The following is a 6,208-nucleotide window of genomic DNA, read 5'->3' as shown; positions in this document are numbered from 1 at the left end:
TTTTCTCTCTATTCCCTCAAGTATCTTCGTCCAAACGACTACACTTATTCCAAAAACTGTTATTATTTAAAACTATAAAAGTGCGAAAGTTTCTTACAGGTCCCCTGGTTTTACTATTATTCTATTTTTCCATTCCACTTATAAAATTACAGACATAATTTAAATCACAAATATACACAGTTAAATTGCTAAACATAGTTGAAATGATTGTAACTGCACACTTACGATATATTTTCATATGGTGATATTTGGTCCATGTGAAGTTTAGATAAGCTTGTAGAATTTTTGAACCAGTTGTTAGTTGACGTCCTGATTACGTACAGATGTGAACGTTGCTGCTCACCCTGTTTCGCAGGTTCAAAGTTTTTTTGTGAATGAACTTTTCATAACACTTCTTAGCGTTTTAAATTTTTGTTGTTATGTTGTATAACTCTTTACGTTCCCTTCACCTCAATTACATGTACCTGATATTGGCAGATGCTGAAACGTCGTAATAAATTCAGACATTTTATCTAGCGTTTTTTCTTGATCGAACGTTCATGATGATCGTTCACTGATACCGAAATTTTTTTCGGTTTATGAATAAAAAGGCAACGGCCTTGCCGCAGTGGATACACCGGTTCCCGTGAGACCACCGAAGTTAACCGCTGTTGGGCGTGGCTGGCACTGGGATGGGTGACCATCCAGCGGCCATGCGCTGTTGCCATCTTTCGGGGTGCACTCAGCCTCGTGCTGTCAATTGAGGAGCTATTCGACCGAATAGTAGCGGCTTCGGTGAAGAATACCTCATAACGACCGGGAGAGCGGTGTGCTGACCCCACACCCCTCCTACCCGCATCCCCCTCTGAGGATGACACGGCGGTCGGATGGTCCGGGTAGGCCACTCGTGGCCTGAAGACGGAGTGCTTTTTTATGAATAAAAAGCCATTCGCGGCCATAAAAAAAATAAATAGGAAAAAAGCTATTGTCGTATATGGAGTCAGTGACCAAAATAGCTAAGGAAAATATTAAAGGGAAGGACTTGAAGAACTAATATGACCAGTGGCCAGATCTATGGAGCGTTACTGTTATGAAAAAAATTATTTCCTTTACATTGCTACGAATCGCAAAAACGAATCAAAATAAATATTTTGATTGGTCAGTGTTATCTCCGAACGACTGGCTGCCAAGATGAACAGGCACTCCGCGTGCTCTCGCCTCTTTCAGTGAAGCCCGTAGCCATCAGAACCAATCGCGAGATAACGGCCGTCGGCGGGAGCGGCGCGGTGGCGCGGAAACCGCTGCTAATTGCGTCTTTTGTTTGGATGTAACAGCGCGCGCAGCGGCAAGTAGCCGCAGCAAGTGGCGCGTGGCTCACTTAGGGCTCCGGCAGTGCGTGTAGCAGCACAAAGAGACCGCCGCCCGGCCGAGCTCGTCGATAACACGTCGACGGGCGCGCATGCTAATGTGGAGCGGCGGTTATCGTCCTGCATGCCGATCACGGCCGGTTTGGCCCGTGCAGTGTACACTGACCTCATTCGCCGAAGGCAACTCCATCTGGCCGGCCGGCGTGTCGAACGTGAAATCCGCTTCCCAGTTACGGGAACTGAAGTGCGACGTGTGGCGTTAAGCCAGTTTCAGTTGCTATCCCATTTCCAAGCGGCAGCGACAGCATGGGTGGAAATAATTTGCGTACTTTTCAACGGGCACACACGGCATACCGCCGTGGATGTGGGACCCATATCTGAAGAGACAACAAGTTGTAACCTGCCCCTTCCTAATCGGCCTATTAGATTGCGGTATATAAATGACTGTGATCGCGTACGCCTAGTGTCATTTTACAGTGAGTAGGTCTCTCGTTATCGAAGGAAAATAATGCCTGTCAGTAGGAGGAATGTGTACACACAACGGACCATTTTGAAGGAAGAACCTATTCTAAACCTAATCTAAATACAGACAGTTTTGAAATAGTGGAATATAGTGCAATTGTTCACGAATCACACAGGGGGAAAAAGGGATCCCGCTAATATTTAATACAAAAATTACTGATTAGAAGAAAAAAAAGGATAATTAAACGTTTGTCAGCACACTAGGGCAATGAATTTCCAGAACGGTAAGAAAGGCAGTGGCAAAGAAAATTAAGCAAACAATCACTGGCGTGGCAACAGAAGGTTGTCACACTATTCCACAACACAACAGTTCGCAACAAAATAAATGAATCAGAAAGCACTGAGTTAGCAGTTACTATCCTGAAATACTAATTTTTAAAATAAAGTTAAATGAAGTTTCTGGCTATAATTGGAATTTTGTCACGTAAAAATTGACTTTTAGTAACCTCGAAGCAACGTAATGCAAAATTTGGAAATAGGCAAGCAATATGCTTTTAATTATTGAAAAACTGAATTGAATTTACTTTAAGCAAATGATCAACAGGTTTACTTGAAACTTAAGAATAATAAAATACATACTAAGCCAGCAGAAGTCAGTAGCTACGCTAAATACAGAATAAATGAAATGGAGCACTCTTAATTTGTGCTGTATCTTCAGTTCTACCTCTACATCTACATCCATACTCTGCAAGCCACCTGATGGTGTTTGGCGGAGGGTACATTGAGTACCTCTATCGGTTCTCCCTTCTATTCCAGCCTCGTATTGTTCGCGGAAAGAAAAATTGTCGGTATGCCTCTGTGTGGGCTTATTAGTTTTGCCAGCGAAATTCTACGTTACTTTAAGACAGTGAAGTTAACACTCAAAATTCCACATCAGTTAAGCCTCTGTTATGGAATACAAGAATGAAAATTTACTGAGGCCGCAAAATTTAAACTGAAACTGGTCATTAACAAAGTAATAAAACTGGTACTAAGTAGATAATCAATTTTCATATATTTAAGATACTCGGTGATTGCATGGAAAGGGAAAGGACCCTGCTTGGTAATAATGTCTGAGGACAATGAAAAATCAGGTACCGTACTAGTTTTAACTATTGCAGGTTATGATTCAAGAAAATTAGTTATTCAAGTTTGTGAAAGAAATGCCGCTAGGCAATGCCTGTAGGGTATTATACTCTTATCAGTTAACAGTCTTACGACGTTGTAGCTGTGCGGACGACGACGAATGTAGCCGGCGACAATACTGAGCTGCTACTGTTGCAGCTGCTGGTTGAGAACCACTGCTCGTTTCCACAGCCAAGGATAATTATGGAACATACAATAGAATTGCAGCTTTCCTCCGCCGGTTCACTCCCACCGAGCTCTCAATACTGGAGGGTTAACGAATTGGGCGCGCCTATACTGGCGCGATCACAGCTGCACACCACGCCTCCGGGAGCGCCCAACAAACACTTCCGCACGCTTTCATGACTCAGGCTGCTCTGCTTCCTCCCTGCCCGCAGCGCGACAGTGAGTCCCCGTACGCAAAAACAAATAATGGCATCGCTGCTGCCATTTCGTCTTTGCTATCGATATATTTAAATAAAATGTGCTCGGCTATTACCTATGAATTTACAATATTTACATTATCATTTCAATAAACGTTGTACATTCAGAAATAAATACATTATTACATCCATTACATATTAACTATAGTTTCTGTAACAAAGGCTACAGATTCAGACTTACAAGTACCGTGCAAGTTGTCAACGGATTTTAAACGGCGAAAAATCTTGGATGTTGTAGATATTATTTTATCTGCTTCTTCAGTGTTACAAAGTTTAATGTTAGTTCCGTGATAACGCTCAAAAATGGTCTGAACTCTTTATCTTCCATGTTTCACTTCCGCGAAGCACTACACTCCAGAAAAATATGTTCAGAAAATACTTCGCCACGCGGGCTAGCCGCGTGGTCTCAGGCGTTTTGTCACGGTCCGTGCGGCTCCCCCCGTCGGAGGTTCAAGTCCTTCCTCGTGCATGCGTGTGTGTATTGTCCATAGGGTAAGTAAAGTTAAAGTAGTGTGTAGGCTTAGGGACCGATGACCTCAGCAGTTTGGTCCCATAAGATCTTACCACAAATTTCCAATTTCTTGGTATGTTAAGAAAGGCTTGTTTTTCAGAAACACTTTTCTTTCTACATGGTTTTGATAAAAGTAGCGACAAAACTATCGTAATATGAAGAATGTGAGTCACATGGCATGCCAGCTGCCTACAGATGATATCAGAAGATCAGTTGAAGTAGAGACGTGAACGAAACGGCAATGCCTGTATTTGATTCAGTTGATGTGTGTAATACCCGAAAATGCAGAAGCCACTTTAAGGCGCCCTAATGGTATGTTTAGGAAACACAAACAATGTGCGTGGATCAAGATTGGAAACTGGAAATTTGTGGGAAGTTCTTATGGGACCATACTGCTGAGGTCATCGGTCCCTAGGCTTACACAATACGTAATCTAACTTAAACTAACTTACGCTAAAGATAACACACACACATACACACACACACACACACACACACACACACACACACACACGCGCGCGCGCGCGCGCGGTGGGAGCAGCTCGAACCGTGGCAAGGAATCTGAGTCCGCGCGGCTGATCAAGATTGAAGTAGCTCGTGATCGGAGAGCACATTTAAACGTTTCCTTCTAGAATTGCAGCCCATCATTCTTCTTGACATTACACGACGCCACACGACGAATACCATACAGGAGCTTCTGCTTGTGTCGGAGATAGAAGGTACTGGAATACCCACCGTATTCACGGGATATGAGTCCGTGCTATTACGATCTGTTCACCAAAATGAAGGAACCTCTTAGTGGCACGCGCTACAGCATAAGAAAAGAGATCATTCGTGCCATAGGGCGGTCCTTCTGAGCCATCGACAGAGATGGATGCGCTGGTGGGGGAAGGTGATCGAGGTGCACGGCGATTGTATTTGCGTCATGTAATACGCTGAACGTCTATCTAGAATGTATCATAACCGTGTTGCCACTACTTTTTGTCCAACCCCTGTATAATCAGCTTGTATTTTATATCCTCTCTACTTCTACCATCATCTGTTCTTTCGCTGTCCAAATAGCAGAATTCATCGACTACCTTCACTGTCCCATCTCCTAATCTAAGTGTCTCAGCATTGTCACATTTAATTCGACTACATTTCGTTACCCGTGTTTTACCTCTCCTCAAGAGTCCATTATGTTCAAACGCTGTCCCAAATCCTTTACCGTCCATAACACAGTTACATTTTGTCATTGGCAAACAAAGTTTTTTACTTCTTCTCCATGAATTCAATTCCTTTTGCAAATTTCTCCTTGTTTTCTTTCGCTTATTGCTCGCCTTGCAGGGAATAACTGGCTACAAACCTTTCTTATCGTTTCCCCTCCGTGGTTTCCCTTTCACGTTCTTCAAATATTCTCTTCTGTACAAGTTGTAAATAACCTTTGGCACACTGTTTTTTATTCCTGGTACATTTTAATTTCAAAGACCGTACGCCAATAAACATTGTCAAAGGCCTTCTTTATTTCTACAAATGCCTTTCTTTTTCAACCTGTCTTCTACCATATAAGGTGTCCTCTGTTTTAGACCTTGTCATTTCGGACCGAAATCGATTACTTTTTTTTTTCCACACAGTTATTAATCTGTATGTACCGCTATGTGGTATGCCTAACGAAAAAATCAGAAGTGAAAATTTTGAGATGTGATACGATAGTACGTTGCTGTGGTTGAAGCGATGTAAAACAAATGTATCCACATTTTAAATTACTTAAAAAGCGTTAAAAGGACAGCTCAAGAAGTCTAAATTTCGGAAATGCTCTCTGGAAGATAACGATACCGTAACCTCCTTTTTTACAAGTCAATCAATATATATATAGGCTGAACATTGAAGAAACCGACAAATTGCAGGGAATATCTCCGATGGTTCGTCATGGCGAGGGGATATCGGCTAATAAGTAATTTGCAATGTCAATATTGACATTGAAAATTGTATGGAAGCATCCAGGATTAGAAATTGAGCAAAAAAAAGAAAAGCCTGATGAACCTTTGTCCGAAAACTGATCGTTGCCGCGGTAGATGACGCTGACGAATGATAGTCCCTCTGACCATGTGCCGTGTGGTCCTTGTGTGTTACAAGCTGCGTGAATCACGCTGTGTACTGTAATCAGCAGAATGGTCCGGTATTCATATAGGGAATTAGCGGAGATGTTGTTTGTGTTCGGCCAAGCAAATAGAAAGGGTCGAGCAAGAGTACGGTTATACCAAAACAAATACCCTCGCAGGCACCAACCACATCACACAATT

The 6,208-nt window shown here is 42.5% G+C and overlaps 1 pseudogene; it reads left to right on the top strand.

Annotated features, from left to right (window-relative positions):
- The first annotated feature begins 589 nt into the window (after positions 1-589).
- Positions 590-706, top strand: LOC126238698 (5S ribosomal RNA; annotated as a pseudogene).
- Positions 707-6,208: the final 5,502 nt, after the last annotated feature.

The sequence above is a fragment of the Schistocerca nitens genome, chromosome 2 (assembly GCF_023898315.1).
Source record: "Schistocerca nitens isolate TAMUIC-IGC-003100 chromosome 2, iqSchNite1.1, whole genome shotgun sequence".
In the NCBI taxonomy this organism is placed as follows: domain Eukaryota; kingdom Metazoa; phylum Arthropoda; class Insecta; order Orthoptera; family Acrididae; genus Schistocerca; species Schistocerca nitens.
This window is presented reverse-complemented; position numbering and strand designations above follow the sequence as displayed.